General features: G+C 47.9%; 1 protein-coding gene and 1 long non-coding RNA gene across 3 annotated transcripts in view; both read right to left on the reverse strand.

Annotated features, from left to right (window-relative positions):
- Positions 1–19346, reverse strand: part of LOC119383667 (elastin-like) — a 120516-nt gene that overhangs the window by 20540 nt on the left and 80630 nt on the right. The window lies entirely within an intron of this gene.
- Positions 11842–19346, reverse strand: part of LOC119383668 (uncharacterized) — a 32981-nt gene continuing 25476 nt past the window's right edge. Inside the window, exon 3 of the long non-coding RNA XR_005181697.2 lies at positions 11842–11885. This is a non-coding gene — a long non-coding RNA (uncharacterized LOC119383668). The remainder of the gene's footprint in view (positions 11886–19346) is intronic.

Here is a 19346-nt window from a genome sequence, read left to right on the forward strand (position 1 = left end):
TTTCGGTCGATTGTCAGTCATTTAAGAAAGCACATCGCGAATATATATAGTGATAGAGTAAGTATTTACTCTAAAAAAGCGTGACCTCACTCATGCTCACCCTCATGTTCCACGATCCCAAATATTTGTCCATATAAATATTGAGAAGGTTATGTGGTATACATATTTTAACTTTCTCACTAACAAGGAGGTAATTTCCGCGTCACTACAAACATCTGCCCTAAATGTGGCTCTGTGCTGTACAGACACTGTGCGCTGTACAGCGCAGAGCCACCATTTAGGGCAGATTTAGGGCCTAATCTAGAAAAAAAATAACATGTTATCAGATGACAGGAATTCAATTCTTTGACCTATTTCCACTCAGACAAAGCTGAGAGGGAATACCATGTCTAGAGGATGTTTTCTAATTCACGATAAACGGCAGCGCACACGGGGTTAAGACAGATACACAAAACACGAAAAAAAGGACCGTCAGCGCTTGTGTCGTCCTTTTTTTGTGTTTTGTGTATCTGTCTTAACCCGGTGTGCGCTGCCGTTTATCGTGAATATGACCAACCAACTAGCCACAAGTACGTTTAAGCATGTTTTCTAAAACGCGCGCATCTATGATAGTGTCACGTGGTCGTGACGTCGACGAAGAAAGCAGTCGCGTTTGCAGAATGAAACTGTTTATTTGGCCGAACTTGTGGCCGGTAAAATGAGAACTAGAGCTACAGCAATACACGCTGTACAATGATAGCGGCGCGAACAGGGCGCGTCCGTCGATCAACTGACAAGCGGGCAAGTGTGCGTCGGTTTTTTATCAGGTGCTATGGAACTTTCCAGCGATATCGCTGGTGGCGGCGTTATCTCTCGATAAAGCTGGAACATTCGCGTGCGGCGCGAAATCTTAACAAACGATCTACTACAATCGAGAAGTCTCTCGAACACTGCTTCGCGGGCAGCGTCGAGCGTGTGATAACCGCCCTTGCAGGTCAACCCAAAAAAACATCAAAATAGGACCAAGAAGTGGGCGTGGCAATAGCACTGTGTTATCGATGCGCATTAACCAGATTTCACACCTGTGTGCAGATATCCCTATTATTAAAGTCGAGGCTACATGCCAGTTATCGTGTCTTCTGAACTATATTAATTTTTCTTAGTCGCTTCGCGCCTATTTCTATTGCAAGCTTTATGTTGCAGTAAATTTAATATTGAATTTATATTTCTTACTATCTATTTACTATGATTTCTTATCTACAATAGAGACAAAACTACCCGATACAGTGGAGGGACTTTCAAGGTGGGCCTACACGTTGAGCCAAAAAGAATCCAACCAGGAATGTCTTCGCAGCTTTGACATTCCTATCAAGCCAGAAAATTCCAGGATTCAATACGCGGCTGATGTTTTGCATCATGAAGTACAAAAAAATTACACCATCTCCCGCTAAAGGGGACCATGAGCCGATGCGAGCCGGAGCACTTGCACGATCGCGTTCCGTTGGCGTTCGTTGGGCATGCTACGACCTCGCGTCGTGGAACGCGAAGAGGGACGCTACGCGCGTCGTATCTTCCATCTAGCCTGGCCGTTAATTCTCACAGGGCGAGCGGGGAACGCGGTTGACAGCGGGCGAGAGGGGGGCAGCGTAGGAGAGGAGAGAGAAGGGGAGGGGACGCGCATGCGCTCGAGCTCATCGCGGCGTTGCGCAGGAGAGAATTTCGGCATGTCTAGCCCGCGTTTCAGACGAAGAGTGGAAAGGCAGAGGGAGGAGAGAGGGGAGGGGAGAGGGTGAGTGGAGAGAGGAAAGGGAGAGGGGTAGAGGACAGGGGGAGTGGAGAGGAGGTGTGTGGGGAGGGTATGCGTATGCGCAGTAAGGGTGGTGACGCCGCACACCACCACCACCACCGGATTGAGCTCCGCCTTAAGATACTTCGCATCTAAAGAAAGCTCCGGTTTTAAAGACCCTCGAGCGGAGCTGTAATCATTCTATTCGACATGGGTCACTTTCCGTTGGGCTTTCAGAGGAAGAAGACTACTGCTTGAAAAGCAGTAGATATTAAAGGGGTACTGACACAAAATTTCGCGGCCGAGATAGCTTGCTGATCGATTCCCGTGTACGTGCGTGTACCATCTGCAAAATATCGACAGCGAATAAAGCTTGGACGGTATTTTATGTGAATTTCGAAGTTCGCGAGCTCGACCCAGCATTAGAGGCCGCACCTGGTGCATTTGCACCCTCGGAGGTGACCCGAGGTGACCCCCCTACTTCCCCTACGTAACGTTGCAGCGGTACAAGTTATGATGACGTCTAGCGCCATTTCTGTTTGAAGCGCTTTACGACGAATCGCTCCTCGCCAGCGGGTCAAACCTGAAGTGATTCGCCACGTCGAAAATTCCTTCCATCCCCGCCGCAAGAAAATCGTCGCCATCAGACGACTATGAGCCCGACGACGACAGACCACGCGGAAATGCGTCACTGTTCGTTGTGCTCACGTGACCGCGCGTTTCACTCGCTAGGTGGTGATAGTTGCACCCGGCGGCTTGTCGTTTTTGGAGCTCTGTCAAACCGAAACTGAGGCTGTGTCGGTAATGAGGAGCTTGTAATTAATATCTGCCACGCGCTGCAGCAAACGATGTGCCGTGTTATGACTGACAGGCCCCAGCAACACATTGCAGCAAAAAAACGCGGGGCGAAAATTTTTGTGTCAGGACTCCTTTAAGGAAAAAGCAGATTTCGCTAGGCTTTATCTGGTTGAAGACTGGTATTTTTCAGTCATAGCTACGAGCGAAAAACTACTTATCAAAATTCCTGTGCGCATAAACACCATCGTTCTCTTAATGGAACCTCCTGGAAAGAAAGGTTTAAGATTCCTTTGGAATGCCTGCACATCTTCGTGGCAATAAGGAGCTCCACTCACAACTGAAGAAATTCCACATGCTGGGTGAACGAAAGGAGGGGGAATAACGGGTTCGCTTTTCTCTGATATGTGTCTGTGACCGTTGTTGAGCAAGTCAAATGCATTTGTATTCTACATCAGGAGTGATACAGAATAAAGAAGTGATTTTGAGATAGATAGATAGAGCAAATTTATTAGAAGGCAGAGAGGTCGGCCTGAGCTTGAGCGCTCTAGCCTGCTACTCTGCACAGGGGAAAAGGGGAAGGGGAAAAAAGAGTAATGAAGATGATGATGGGGACAGGAAGAGGTAATGCGTATGTACAATAACCACGAAACACAGTGGTCTTCTTAAAGTCTATCGTCAAGTCCTGTACTCTTGATAAAATCTATGAATGCTCTTGTAGCAGTCGGTGATGCTGTGGTCGGACATTGCGGACAACAGATTAGTCTCACTTAGAGTGTTCACACCGATGCGGCCAACGTTAAAGCCAGCGTCTTCCGTTCGGACACGTACAGAGGGCAGTCGCACAATATATGGGCTAAAGTTTCATCTACTTGGCAGCGCTCACAGTTCGGGCTGTCCGCACTGCCGATAAGGTGCGCGTAGCGTCGAGTGAAGGCGACGCCTAGTCGAATCCTGTGCAGCAGACTGGCGTGGCGGCGCTTAATTTTAGCCGGGAGTCGAAAGGTCATGTGAGGGTCTGTTTCCCGCAAACGCCTATGCCGATGGTCTGGGTTAGACCAGTAAGTTGTCGTGAACTCTCGCATAAGCGATCTTAACAAAGAGTTCACGTCACTTCGCGAATATGGAATTTTTACGAGAACGGCGCTGTTATCAGCAGCGGCTTTTGCTGCAGCATCAGCTAGCACGTTGCCTGCCAAGCCACAGTGTCCAGGTACCCATTGGAAGATGATAGAGTGACCATTCCGTTGCGTGATATCGAATGCTTGTATGATTTCGGAAGCCAATACGTAATGTTGTCCTTTTCGTGAGCATGAATGAAGGGCTTGTAATGCGGATTTCGCATCAGAGAGTATTGTCCATTTGCGTGGAGCTTGGTCGGATACAAATCGAACAGCTTCTCGTATAGCAACCAATTCTGCTGCTGTTGATGAGGACTTATGGTCTAACCTGTACGGCCGGGAAATATCCAGTTGAGGGATCACAAAAGCGGCAGTCGAAACGCGCGGAGTCACAGATCCATCAGTGTATACGTGTATAGTGTCGTTGTATCGCTCAGTCAAGTAAGCCAAGGTGAGTTGCTTGAGGCCAACACAAGGAACACGTGATTTCTTCGGAATCCCAGGTACTTGAAGGTGCACCAGTGGTTTATGCAGTGTCCACAGTGGCACTTCAGGGATGACGGTTGGTGCAAAACCTACAGGAATGATACTCCTGTGAGTATTGATACATTCTGAGTAGGCGCAGCCTGGTCGGTTTGTCTGCAGTGAAGACAGGTGGTGGTGCGCATGCCGGGTCAGCAGCCGAAGGTGAACTCGAAGAGGTTCACAAGACGTGTAAGTCTCTATAGGGTGAGTGCGTGACTCTTCAATGGTGCCTGATGTTGTAGTACATCGCGGGAGGCCTAGGCATGTCCGGAGTGCTCGCGCTTGAAGGCTCTTTAACGTACGAATGCACGTTGTACGCATACGTGAAAGCACAGGTGAGCTGTAGCGTAGATATCCCACAAACAATGCCTGGTATAGCTGCAGGAGGCTTTTCTCAGAGGGGCCCCATCTTAGTCCCGCTACAACACGAAGCACGTCTATAAAGCTGACCAGTTTCGGTCCGTAGCGCCGTGATATGCTTCGACCAAGATAGGTTGCGGTCAATAACAACACCTAAATATCTGTAATGTGTGACAGCAGGAATCGCTGCTCCGTCAGCGAAGATTGGATACCGCGTCATTGACTTTCTTGTGAACGCCAATGCTGCACACTTTGCCGTTGACAAGTTGCAGGCCTTGACGGCGCAAGTACTTGGCTGTTATTGACGTAGCCTGTTGTAGTCTTGCTCGCATTTGTGGACGCGTTACTCCAGAGGCCCATATGCAAATATCGTCTGCATATACGCTGATTTTAACATTGTCAGGGAGCTCCGCTCCAAGACCAATGAGCGTGATGTTGAACAACGTGGGGCTGAGGACCGCGCCTTGTGGAACACCACGGTTGACGTAGTGTCCTGCCGGTGTCACCATCAGCCGTCGACATGAAAATTGTACGTTCGCTGAGATAGCTGACAATCCATGCGTGAAGTCGACCCCCTACGCCAACGTCTTCAAGCGCGTCGAGAATGGCCTCATGAAGGACGTTATCGTAGGCCCCTTTTATGTCCAAAAAAACTGCGCCCACTATTCTCCGACGTTGTCTTTCTGCTCCACAGAGGAAACTAGGTCTATAAACTCCGTCTATAGATGAACGACCCCTGCGGAAAACCATTCATGAAATCGGCAAGGTGAAAGTATTCTCCAAGAGCCATTCCAGTCTTGTAAGCACAATACGTTCCATTAACCTTGCCGACGCACACTGGCCTAAGGCGATTGGTCTGTAGGAAGAGAGCTCGTTGGAGCACTTGCCTGGTTTCAATAGGGCCACTATGCGGCTGCACTTCCAATTATCCGCACTCTCGCCGTGTCCCACGTAGCATTGTAAACGACAAAAGAGCTTTTCCGTGCTTCTTGGCTGAGAGGGAGAGAGCCGAATAAGTGAATGCCATCAGGTCCTGGCGCGGAGGAGTGTCGGGAGGCTGAGATCGCAGCGTCGAGCTCGTGCAAAGTGAACGGCAAGTCGAGACGTTCGTCACAGGATGGTGGTGAGGCATAATATGACGTCGATCCCGTTGAGAAGGACGAGCCTACGAGCAATCGGCAATATTCTTCTGCTATTTCCACTTCGCTCCGGCCTTGCTTTAGGGCCACACCTCGGAAAGGGAACAACTGCGGCGTAGGTGTCCGAAGGCTTCGTACAACCTGCCATATTCGTGATAGGGGTTTCCTGGGATCCAGAGAACCACAAAACTTTCTCCACCGTTGCCTGTCGAGCTTATCGAGGTGTCGGAGTACATGTCGCTGTGCTTGTCGAGATGTAGACAGGTCTGATGGCGATCTCGTCCTCCTGTACTTTCTTTCAGCGCGGCGACGGATTGCACGCAGGTGCTCGTATTGTGCGTCAACCTGCGATCTGGGTTTCGACACACTGATGAGTCTGGTATTTGCTGTCAAGGCTGACGCTATAACGCCTTCTATTTCAGAAATACATTGAATGTTGCCACAGTGAATATCCACAGATGCTTGGAAGCCTTGCCAGTCTACGCTTCGTACAGAACGGGGAGATGAACGGCGGAATCCTTTCAGTTGTATATACGTCGGGAGGTGGTCACTTCCGTGCGTTTCTACATCTACACACCAAAAGGTTGTAGACAGCAGATTTCTAGTCACAAAACAACACGTCCAGGCAGCTGCTGTATGATTTGCCGCGAAGGAAAGTGGGGGATTCATTGTGATGGTCATGAGGCCCCGATTTATCACAAAAATCAGCCATGTCCCTGCCGCGGGTGTTCATCGAAGCAGAGCCCCACAATTGGATGGTGGCGCATTGAAATCTCCTACTAGAACGTGTCGGGGCTTGGGCAAGCTTGGAAACACAGAGAGAGGTGAGAACAGTCAACGCGGCTTCGGAGGAATATATCCACCTATGAGAGATATCGAACGGTCGCTTGTCTTCATAGTCAGCATATATAATCATTTGAAGCATGAGGAGCGACGTCATTGCCTCACGTATGTCAAATCACTACGTATACATATAATCACTTTGCTCGTACTTCGGTCGTCGCGAGACCATAGTATCGCGTATCCGGATATCCGAAAAGGTGATACCATGTTTGGCTCACATATAACAACCACAGGAAACTGATATTTAAGCATCCATTGCCGAAAGTCAGACAGCCTACTTCGCAAACCTCTTGCGTTCCACTGCATTATAGCAGATGCATGTACTCTCTCTTCGAATGAAGTCGCCATGTTGTTCTATGGAAGCGCTACTAGGAGCGGTTCCAACACGTTGAGGATCTGCACTGCTGCCTTCGCGCCCGGCGTCTGTAGCTCGCAGAGAATGGCACGTAGGGAATTTAGCAGGTTCTTCAGTGTAGTCTGCGTCTTGTCAAAGTTTTGCCTATCCTTTTCAGCCACCTTTGGAGTTGTAGCCCATGATGTGGTCGTCCTTATTGCTCCAGACGGTAGTGAAGGCCACTCTGCATCTGAAGCATCTTCCTGCATCGCTGGCTCGGCCCCCTTTTGTGCATCACTCGGTCGGGGTGCACTCCAGACGGGAGTAGAGGCTTTACACTGCGTAGTCATTTGTTTATCTTGTGCTGCAGTCGATCTATCACTCCGGTGGCCGCTGTGGTTCTGTTGGCGTCGGCGTTTTGAACGGCGTCTCTGACGACGAATAGATGAGACAGCCTCTCTGTGTGTCGAGTTGTCCCTCACCATCTTCCTCAGTATGCGTATTTCTTCTTTTATCTTCGGGCAATCTTTCGATGTCGCGTCATGCGGACCGGAGCAGTTCGGGCACTTGAAGGGAGCTGCAGCGTCACAGTCGTCAATCTTATGAGGTCCTCCGCACCGCTGGCAAGTTATCACACTTTTGCACACGGCGCTGACGTGTCCTAACTTGCAGCACTTGTGGCACTGCAAGGGCCGTGGCACGAAAGGGCGCACGGGATGTCTGACGTATCCAACCTTGACGCTTGCAGGCAGAGACTCAGAATCAAAGACTATTTTAATGCATCGAGATTGCCCGAAGCGGCGGACGGTCGCGATTTGACTGTTGACGTTACAAGCCTCTGAAGATCAGCGTCGGTGATGTCAATGTCCACGTCATTTATGACTCCAATCGTGTTCCTTTCCGTGAGCAAGGAACGAGCGCACTGAGATACTTCCCAGGTGCGTGACGGCCTTCCGTCTCTCGAGGATGGTTTTGTTTGTCACATCGACTGACAATATATTCTTCCTACTATTGATGCGGATTTTCAGTCACTTGCGCTGGTGCGACACCGCTCGAAATATTTTCCTGTTAAGGACTGCCTGTTTAAGCGAGTTCAAGTTGTCTGTCGTAGAGGTAGGCACGTATGAAATTGTGAAAGACTGCTTGCCATGATCTGTCGACGGTTGCAAGTCCCTCGAACTTGATGTCCTTCCGAAGCTATTCTTTCAACCGCGGGTGGTGAATGTCGTGAAATCGGCTTCCGACTCCATTTCTTCAACGGATGAGCTGTCGCTGGATCGCAACGAGCGGCTGCGAAGACACGGTCACCCATCTTCGGTCCAATCAGTCGGCAGGCGGCTGGGGCCCGCGGTCTCGTCGGGGTGATGGTCCCCATCTCGAGGGACGACGTCCTCCGCCTCGCTTGAATCTGTGGTCGTCAGGAATTCTCAGAATTGCGAGAAAATATGAGAGCAGTTCAAGGCTCAACTATGCCCGAACGTTACTATATTATGATGCATTAACAATCGTTGTCTGTCAGCGCAAAAACGCCAAAATTTGCTCTTCTAATTTCTTTGCGCTGATCAAAATGGAACGATTGGGCCAGTAGGTGAATTCATGATCGACTTTGTGCTTGCTGTAGTGCAAAGTTGAACGAGACTACGCATACAGAACATGAAAGTAGATCTTCAGGAGAACTTCCAGCCCATTAGAGTAACCTATTGGTGTATCTGCGCCAACAGGATTCAAGACAATCACATCCAGCATATGAGTCAATCGACCGTGAGAAAAAAAGGGAAAAAAAGAAAGAAAAAGAAGAAATGCAATTAGGATAGATAAGTGCCTTTTTTAGCTCGATAGACGGCTGATCTAGAGATTATTACACAACGCGTCAGTCGTATATGTTCTACTATACGTTCATTCCCAACAAAAAAAAACTACCAATTTCACATTTTCCGGTGTACAAGATCATCTTTCAACGACTGTATCATTTCTGCACACCCGCTTAGACGGCGCCAAGCTTGCGGTGGCAGCCACATTTCAATAAGAACTAAATGAAAACAAATAAAAACAATCTTTAACTTTCTTTTTTTTTACTCTCATTCCTAGCGTTCTCAAACTTATCCAGTTCTAATTTGAGGTAACGCAAGGAGCAAAACAGCATCACCCGAGTGGTACACGAAAGGAAATTCGTTTATTATGCAACCCCAATATCCTGTTCGTACCCAAAACATAATGGGTCCCGCTAGCTGAAAAAAGAAACTCGGAAAGCAGCATGCTGCTCCAATAATCCCACCGGGTACGGCAGCGCAGAAACTAAACAAACAAACAAACAAATAAAAACACGATTCTCTTCATGCATCGTGGGCGCGTCTATAACGGCCAGACATTTGGCATGGTACGTCTAGAAAAACTGCCAGTTCATTGCCAGTCGTCGCCGTCGGATAACGCCGACAAACAGCGCTCTCTTTTCTGCGCACCTGAGGTGAAGCGAGTCTCGGGGCGTGTGTACTGTTTCTTTTTGATTCTATTTTAATTTAGTGCCGCGTCACTGCATACGTCATGGCGGGACTTTTGAATTCTTTAAGGTCGATACGCCACGTGGTGTCGTTCACGCGAACTAGGCCGCTGGTGTCCAGAAAAGCTGCATATGTTTTATGCCATTGAGCCAAGCAGTACGAGGTGGATCGACGTGTTTTTTTAAGTGTAGTAGCTGTGTGCACATCGTGGGCTTACCAGGCACGTCAACAACACTGGCGTTTAAAGGGTAACTTATGGTGCGACGTAACTTCAGCCCTCACGTAACAGTATATACGACAGTATTATCGAAACTGAGTGCACTTTATGGTGCAGTCATGTGAATATCATACGTCTCTTTCCTTCATGTATTCCTCCAGGGTCGAGCAATGCTTCAGCATAGCTTCCTGAATCATAGGAATACAAATGTAATGTTTATTATACTGCTCTAAAAGAGGAGCCAACACTGGAACCACGGACGTTAATCTGATATGACGCCTGCATCATAGGAGTACATATATAGTGTTTACTGCTTTCTTGTAAAATTAGGTGGCCAGCACCACAACCACAATTCACGTTGCGCCGACATTTCACCTGCATAGGCTGTTTTTCCAAGCCAGTTCATAGACCTGGCGTGGCTCATTGGTAGAATACCTGTGTGCCATGCAGAATGTTTGGGTTCTCACTGCTGCTGGGATCCCAATTTTTATTCTTTCCATTAGGTGGATCAACGCTGCCGATGTCGGTTTTTCTTAAAGCCCTCGCATGTAAGTTACCAATGTTTGTTCTCGCCGTTCCGGGGTAGATATGAACTGTCAATCATATGCGGCGCATAACCGTACACCGCGGGCCTGTAGTAAACGGGTATCTGCCACACGTGTCTGGAGGCAAGGGTTTGACGACGTACGCGACAAGATTTTCATGTTACTTATGTCATGACCCGACAGTCATATTTTTGTCAAATCCTCTTACCCTCCCATGCCAAATTTGGTCTACACCAAGGTAAGGAGGCGATCACGAGAGCACCCAGACGTAGGCGGCTAGATAGATAGATAGATAGATAGATAGATAGATAGATAGATAGATAGATAGATAGATAGATAGATAGATAGATAGATAGAAACGCTCAAAGTGCGATAGGTTCGCTAGGAAATGCTTCGCATTTATTATCTCAGAGCGACTAATTCTCCATTTCGACACGCAGTCTTGGCCAATCCCCCAAAGTGAGTGAATGGGTATGTGCCATAATTTTGACGAAACAAACAAACAATCATTGTCGACACTTGCAGCACGTTGCTCAAGCACAAAGACGTAAATGTGACAGTTGTTACCTCACCCTTGTCCTCTGTATACTTATACGTTTATTTCTGACGTCGTCCTTTGTGCTTCGGTGGCGCGCTGCAAGTATCGAGCTGCTTGTCGTTCTTCGTGTGACATTCCAATTCCGTGCTATCGCATTGATTGCTTCGCCCTTGCTGCGAAATTTTGACTTTTCTTTGCAGCTTCCCGATAAAATGGGAAGGTGACATCTCCTTCCGTTCACGAACGAAACGTATATTATGAATCGAAATTTACTTACCGCGTGACGTCCTTGGTTTTGGCTTATCTTCAGAGTCTTTATCACCTGAAAATGTGCGTTTAAGGAATAATTTATTTGAGCTGTTCTTCTATAACAAGAAGAGAGGAATCGTCGTAAATTACGCTATATGCCGTAACCATTTGTCACGGCACACAATATAAACGCAACATGAAGAGGATTCTAGCGAACAAACAGACATGAGGCATATAGACTAGTCCGTACTTGTTTAGACGCGTTACCAATGAAAAACCCCGCCAGCACCGTTGTCTGCAAGCAATGTATAATTTTATAATTATACCAGTGTTTCTTTATGGTGTATTTAGCAGTTAGTGTTAAAAAGCGTTCGTATAATTCGTTTCCTTATTTCGTTCCTTAACCTTTCATTGCTATTGTCTGATCGTTTTTGCAGTTGTATATTTTCTGTTCTATGCTACTGTTTTGCTACTGTTTCCTTCTCCATGCGCGGTGCGTCTAAAACCCGGCACTGGCGTTTCGCCTCCGCTTCTTTTTTCCCTAGTTCTGTGTCCCTAGACTCCTGACGCTGGCGTTTCGCTGGCTCGAACAGGTGAATGATCCCTTCGGCGACGGCAGTGTTGGCGCTGGCGCTAGCGTTCCAAATGTGCAGCCGTGTCAGCTTATATGTATTAAAGGTAGGTGACGTTGCGTGTCGTTGACGCGAGACATGAGACGACGACAGGGCGATCCCTTAAGGATCTCCGCAGTTAAAAGCGTGGGTTTCGGGTTAGAGTCTTAGGCGTATATATGTCCTTCAGTGGGAATCTTTCTGAGATGTTTATATAGATTCCCTTTGCAGCTTCGTGATATGTACGGCAACGTGACAAATTCTGCCATTAACGCGCCATATGAATGAAAACAGACTTACCGCGTGATGTCGTTTCTGCTGGTTCTCTTTCGGAGGCAGTATCGCCTAGAAAAGTGCATTTAAGAAATTTATTTTTACTGATCTTCTGGTAAATACAAGAATTAAGGACTCGCTCAAAAGTACGCGAGGTACCATAGCGCTGAGCCAACGGCAGCTAAAAGAAGCACACCATGAAAAGTACTTTGGATAAACAAGTCACAAGACGATTGACATATTTCAACCACGCACTCCTTACGCATTACACAAGTTGTCATGACTAGAGCGATTCTAGGCTTGTGCCACGTGATGCGCCATCTTTTAAAGGGACACTTTGTAAGACGTGACGGCTTCATAGGTTTTTTCAGTAGCAGCGCCAGGCACCCTCGTGGCTCTCAGCGGTGATAATTGATTGCCAAGCAGAGAACCTCGGTAAAGTCTGGTCCGAACCCGCGTTTTATGTCATTTTTATTATACTGACGAAGGGTGCGTGTGCTATTATACCGCACTGCGAGTTTTTGAAGGCCAGCTCCTGAGAGGACACGTACGGCTAGCGCCTAAAACATATCTACCGTAGAAAAACAACGCTTGCTTAGAATGACAGATGATTGTGCTAACTGGTAAGTAGGCATAATGAAAAAGGTGGTAGCTATATCATAGACTCGCTCCTGATCGTGCAGGTAAAGAAATTGAGAAGTCAATACGGTGATAACGGTGTTTTTATGGCTGCGAATAAGCTAGGTAGAATAAGCTAGGTAGAAGAGAAAGAATTAGCAAGTAAAAAAAAAGAACCGATATATTTGTGTAGTAAACAAAATGGAAAATTTCCAGACTGTAGTAGAGGTGTGCATTATGAAGTTCCTTCCAGCTGCGGTCACTCCTACGCAAGTCAGACGGATCGTTGCATTAATTAGAGTTCAATAGGGCATAAAAGGTCACTAAGTGGAGGATCGCTTTCTCATCTTTCTTTGTGCTATTGAGACTGTAAATACGAGCCCAAGTTCGATAAATGTGCCACTTTAGACGGACACTGAAACGTGGAAACGCGTCTAATGTTCGATACTTCGCATATTAATGGTAGTGAAACGCGCGTGTGAGCCAGCATTAGAATAAGAGAGATAAACGTTTATTGATGAGTGGCTAGGTACTAGGTACTGAAGATAGGAGGGTCCCTCATTCCAGTAACCCTCTGGCCTGGACCACCCGCCGGGCTCGCGCTACAGGTTGGCGCTGATGGCCAAGCCCCCACAAGGAGATCGCTGCCTCCCACGCTTGAGGCAGGACGTTTGGGTCTACATCCGTTGCTGCTGGTTGTAGCGCTGGAATGCTTGCTTTGCTATGCAGTTGAAGGTGTTGAAGAGTCTCTGCCACATTGCAGTGTGGACCGATCTATCCGTATAACGTTGGTTTGATATGATGCAATAGGGTCCCGTGAATGAACGTACCGCGTTGAAATCACCTTTGGTCGGTGCCTTAGGCTTTTGTGAGTTTGGGAAGTCGGAGACGGTATAACCTGCGTTCATGGTGATAGTATTGCAGAACTGCACGGTAGGTTAGTAGTAATGATTCTGTTTTGTCTGGTGCCGCTGTTTTGTGGAAGGTGCCTCGGATCTTGTGCAGGAAGGCCCGGGTGACGCATGCTCGAGCCGCGGCGGGTGCCGCTTCATTCCCCCTCGAGGTCCTGGTGGCGCGAAACCTACAGTACACAGGTGTAGGCGGGAGGAGTGTCGATGCGTTTGAGTGGATATCTAACTTTGAAGTAGCGGCGTGCGGCTGTGTACAAGGCGACGTAGAACACTATGAAACCTTACTCGTCTGGGCAGCGAGTGCTATAGCGGCCTGGGCGGCTGTGCCCGCCGAACAGGCCGCTATAGGGAACCCAAGCTCAAGTTTGCGGAGCGACAACAGCACCGCGCTGCGGCTCTGTCGAAAAGCTCTGGAGCTACCGGGTGCATGCGCGGCTGACTCAGCCCCTTTCACGGTAGCGGTAGCGCACGGCGCACGCGTTCTTCTATCGGTGCGGGTAACTGGGGGGCCGTCAGCTCGGCTCGTTTAACCGAGAGGCTTGCTGTGCGAAGCTGCGCATTTCCCCGATGGCAGCAGCGACCCCACGGAAGTGGACGCGAGGTCGGAAGTATTGCTGTGTGGTGGGCTGCCCCAACAGTACATACAACACCAAGGCACACGATCCGCCTGTAAAACTGTATCGGTTCCCAGACGCGTCGCACGAGAAATAAATGCGGCAAACGTGGATAGCTTACAGCGCTGTCTCGCCTTCTATTTTGGCCGTCTGAGTTCATCGCTTTCTTTCGTTTCGACTACCTGAATCGGTACGTAACGCGGCGCATGCACGCAGCGACTACAGTAATGATTATTCGCTGTCCTCTCGCATTGTGAAAGTCCAGTTACGGTTGTAGGTGAAACAACTTTCTGTTTTGATTCTCCGTGTTCGTGAGACCTGCCCGTCGTTGTTGAACGTTCACACTCGCGTTATACCTTTAACGCTGCGCGGTCGATTGAATGCAACTGAACTCGCCACCTTTTCAGAAGTTTGGCGCCTGCAATTCACGCGTCGGGAAGGCTGTTTTATCCCACGGGAACGGACGTCTGTGAATTTTCAGCAAGCTTTGACATCGTTCTGCAGGTTTTTTTTTTTGTTTTTGTCACTTTATTAGGGTGATATATATTTAAGCCGCTAAATATAACTGGCACTTAATACGTGCTTTGCATTTTCAACCTTGAAGTAACCACCTTCCGACTTTCTGCGATTTGCTAGCCGCATTCGTGCAGCAGGTATTACACGCCTGTGAAGTCGATATCCTCATAAAAAGAGAGTGCAAGCACGACGCGAGAACCGAAAGATCGAGGCGAGCTGTTCATGTTGCTTCACATTGGATAAAGCCCAGGTAGCTACCTCGCGTCTTAATCGGTGGGTGATTCTCCAGCGGCACGGAGGTTGACTCTAACCGTCTCAGGAAACAGTGCCATGGCCGTATAAGTACTTTTTTCCGCACGCCGCAAACGTTTGTTCACGAAAGTACACGGCTGCTACTGTAAGCATGCCATATCAAAACAACAATCATATGATTCGTAGTGCACACCACAGAAAATCGATAGCATGTACGGCCTCATTTCGGAGTGCATGTGGACCATTATTCATCTTTACCATGAGAGAATGAGACTTACCTCGAGGTATACGTCCTAGACGGCGTAATCCCGACTTGGGAAATGCATTTCGCTTTGAGTCGGGCGTGGTTGTCGTCGATCGTCTGCTCTTCACCGTTAACGTGATTGACGAGCCTTTCTCATTTTATCATGTTCGCTTTTCGGAAGTGCCAGTCAAGCTTGAAAATCCTTTTGAAGCCGCACTGCAAGCGGTACATTGTGAGGCTCCGCAAGTGCACCGCGAGAGCTCTGCACGTGCACAGAAGCGGGCAGCAACGCGGTGGAGAGAAGGGAACATGCACGCTGCTTACACCCCAGTTTCTCTTTTTCTGCCAGAGATGGCGCTGCCTGTAGAGAGCAGGAGCGCCACTAAGCGTTGCTTGGGGAGCCTATAGTCACCGGCGCGAGTGCGTCCCCTGATTGTCTGTGACGCTAACCGCGAACGCGTTACGTCCCGAACAGTTGGCTGCGTCCACATATCGCGCGCACGGGTAATTACGGTGGTTATTCCTGACGGCGCATGCTCTGGGGAGCCGTCTTCCTCGGGGATGTTCAGGCTACATGTTGCGAGGGATCCGCTGTACCTCCAGGTTTTCTCGAAGCTGCGACGGTATCTTGACTCTACGTTTGTCTTCAGGTTTCAGGATGGCTGTGCATCCTGTGCATCGGATCAGTGCTCGGTCTGTGGGTTCAAGCTTGAGTCTGCTGACCGGTTGATGAGGTGTGCTTCGGCGAGATCTGTCTAGGTATTGTTAACACTCTTGCGAAGTAATCTGTCAGAGAGGGGGCTAGTGGAAATCCTAGGGCAACCGTCGCGGCCTTTCGTATCAGTAGATTTACCTTTTGTTGCTCCGCCGTCTTCAGGTGGAGCTAAGGAGTTGCGACCTTTATGCAGCTTTAAAGCAGGGCTTGTACCATTCTGAAGGGGTCGTGTTCTTTGAAGCCACTGCGGCGGTTTGTCACCCGTCGGATGACGTGAGTGAGCTGTGTCATGGTGTTCTCCAGCCAGGGTAGTGTAGCGGAGCGGAGCCGTCCTTATGTATGTCGAATCCAAGGACTTGAAGCGAGTCAACTTGCAGTAACGGGATGCCTTTTATAAAGACTTGTGGGTGCGCCGCGTCGTAACTAGGCAGTCTGCCTTAGGTGCGTGCCCCAAGTACTGACAGTTGGGATTTTTCCGGAGAGCGCTGAAGCCCGCAGGTCTTGTGGTATCCAGACGTTGAGGTCCAATGAGTTTACCCGCCTCCTGAAGACGTCATCCTGTTTACCCGTGCTTGCCCCTCTTGTCTACATAGTGATATCATGTGCAAATAGCGCATGGTGTATCCCTGGGACAGTGCTCAGGAGTGGGGGAAACCTTCAGAAACGCCACGTTGAAAAACATTGGTGAGACCACCGAACCTCGTGACGAACCTTTACTAGATAGGTAAAAAGGCTTTCTCTGGATGTTGGCAATCCCTACTGTGGCCTTACTGTTGGAGAAAAGAAATTAAATATATGAGCAGTTATCGCTAGCCTAAACCTGCTCAGGTGCTTGAAAAGGTGGTGCTCTATAACAGAGCACGCGCAGCTAAGTTTTGTGTGGTCCTCCTTTTCCGCTATTGTGCGATTTTTCAGTTGAGTTGGCTTTTGTTGTGTGTCCTGCGTCGGTTGTTTGGACGCCCACGGTATTCGTGATGTCAGCTTGCTCTTTTGATATTATGCGGATAAAAAATCGGCAGATTCCACGCAGTGTGGGAATCGATGTAATGCGAAGCAGCCAGCAAAGAGCTGCATACATCGTCTTGTCTGTCATTGAGGCTAATGAATTCATTGATGCCGTGGCATCTAGTTCACCATATATCGCGAGATTGTCATACATGCACGCGTGTACAATCTGGTATATGCCATGATAATGAAACATATATTCTGCTACATATATAGGATGCGTGATCTGCTATTTATGTTCAGCACTCCTGTCATGCCATACCAATTTAAGTATATATCCAGTTAACAAAATGGCCGCGAGCGGACCATGACCATGGCGTCTAAATCATGTCTACATGACATGCATGTCATGATTTTCGTGTTACGACCTGTTATTTATGTTCGCCGCACCGACGTCGAGCAATACCAATTTTGGTCTATATCAAGCTAACGAAACGGCCGCCAGCGCACCATGGGCATGGCACGTAAGTCATACTATGCATGACATGCGTGTCATGATTTTGATGTTACCACCTGTTATTTAGGTTCGTGACACAGCCACGTCGCGAGATACCAATTTTGGTGTATATCAAGCTAGCGAAACGGCCGCCAGCGCACCATGAGCGTGGCACAGAAGTCATGCTGTGCATGACATGCGTGTCATAATTTTCATGTTACCACCTGTTATTTGTGTTCGTCGCACAGTCACGTCGCGCATACCAGTTTTGGTACATATGAAGCTAGCAACGGCCACCAGCGCACCATGAGCGTGGCACGTAAGTCACGCTGTGCATGGTATGCGTGTCATGATTTTCATGTCACCGCCTGTTATTTGTGTTCGTCACACAGTCACGTCGCGCGATACCAATTTTGGTATATATCAAGATAGCGAAACGGCCGCTAGAGCACCATGAGCGTGACACGTAAGTCACGCTGTGTATGACATGCGTGTCATGATTTTCATGTTACCACCTGTTATTTGTGTTTGTCACACTGTCACGTCGCGCGATGGAAATTTTGGTGTATATCAAGCTAGCTGAACGGCCGTCAGCGCCCCATGAGCGTGGCACGTAAGTCATGATGTACATGACATGCGTGTCATGATTTTCATCTTACTTCCTGTTATTATGTTCGTCACACAGTTACGTCGCGAGATACCTATTTTGGTGTATATCAGGATAGCGAAATGGCCGCCAGCGCACCATGAGCATGGCACGTAAGTCATGCTGTGCATGACATGCGTGTCATGATTTTCCTGTTACCACCTGTTATTTGTGTTCGTCACACATTCACGTCGCGCGATAGCAATTTTGGTATATATCAAGCTAGCGAAACAGCCGCGAGCGCACCATGACCGTGGCATGTAAATCATGCTGTACAGGACATGCGTGTCATGATTTTCATGCTAACTCCTGTTATTTGTGTTCGTCAAACAGTCACGTCACGAGATACCAATTTTGGTGTATATCAAGCTAGCGAAAAGGCCGCCAGCGCACCATGAGCGTCGCACGTAAGCCATGCTGTACATGACATGCGTGTCATGATTTGCACGTTAGGACCTGCCACCTATGTTCGTCATACGATCTTGTCACGCCATACCAATTTTGGTATACAGCAAACTAACGAAACGGCCGCAAGAACAGCAAAACAATGGCATGTAAATCTTGTCGTTCATGACAAGGATATCATAATTTTCATGTTATGACCTGTGATTTATGTTCGTCATAAAGTCATGTTTCACCATACCAATTTTGGTGTATATCCAATTAACGAAACGGCCAGGAGAGAAGTCGTAGGCGGCTAGATAGATAGATAGATAGATAGATAGATAGATAGATAGATAGATAGATAGATAGATAGATAGATAGATAGATAGATAGATAGATAGATAGATAGATAGATAGATAGATAGATAGATAGATAGATGCGCTCAAAGTCGCAGAAGTTGGCTAAGAAATGCTTCGCATTTAATAAGTTGGCGCCTGTACACAATTGCTGCAGCTGCGAAGTGCGTTGCGTGTGGTGACTTATTTTCGCACAGCGAGAACCAACCGATCGATCAGTGTAGTCGTTAAGGTGCTGATCATGGCTCTGCAAAGGCAGTTCTGCAGCGTTGAACAACTTAGATGATGCATGAGCTTCCCTTTAAAGAGCAGAACGCGATAGCGATTATAAAAGATCAGATAATTGTAAACATGGAAAATAAGAAATTTACGCTTGGTTTATTCTTGGACTTGAAAAAGGCTTTTGATTCGATACATTAGGACATACTATTAAGGAAACTGTCATGGTATGGCATACGCGGGATTGGCCTTGAGCTTTTGCAAAACCATTTACATAACCGGTACGAACAGCTACGTCATGTCACTTACAGTTGCCCAAGGGGTTCCGCAGGGTTCTATATTGGGCCCTTTACTTTTTTGCTTTATGTAAAAGATATTGTTTGCATACCAACCTCCGCACAGCTTATTATGTATGCAGATGGCACAAACGTATTTTTTACATCAGGACACTTAGAAACGCTAGAAAAAAACGTAAACGAGTATATGACATCACTCTCAAACTGGCTTAGACAAAACAAGCTACAGTTAAATGCCAAGAAGACGACATATATTATATTCCGCCCATTAAATAAACATGTAAAATATGAATAAAGATAAGCTTTGACGGAAACACTAT

Source organism: Rhipicephalus sanguineus, chromosome 2 (genome assembly GCF_013339695.2).
Source record: "Rhipicephalus sanguineus isolate Rsan-2018 chromosome 2, BIME_Rsan_1.4, whole genome shotgun sequence".
In the NCBI taxonomy this organism is placed as follows: domain Eukaryota; kingdom Metazoa; phylum Arthropoda; class Arachnida; order Ixodida; family Ixodidae; genus Rhipicephalus; species Rhipicephalus sanguineus.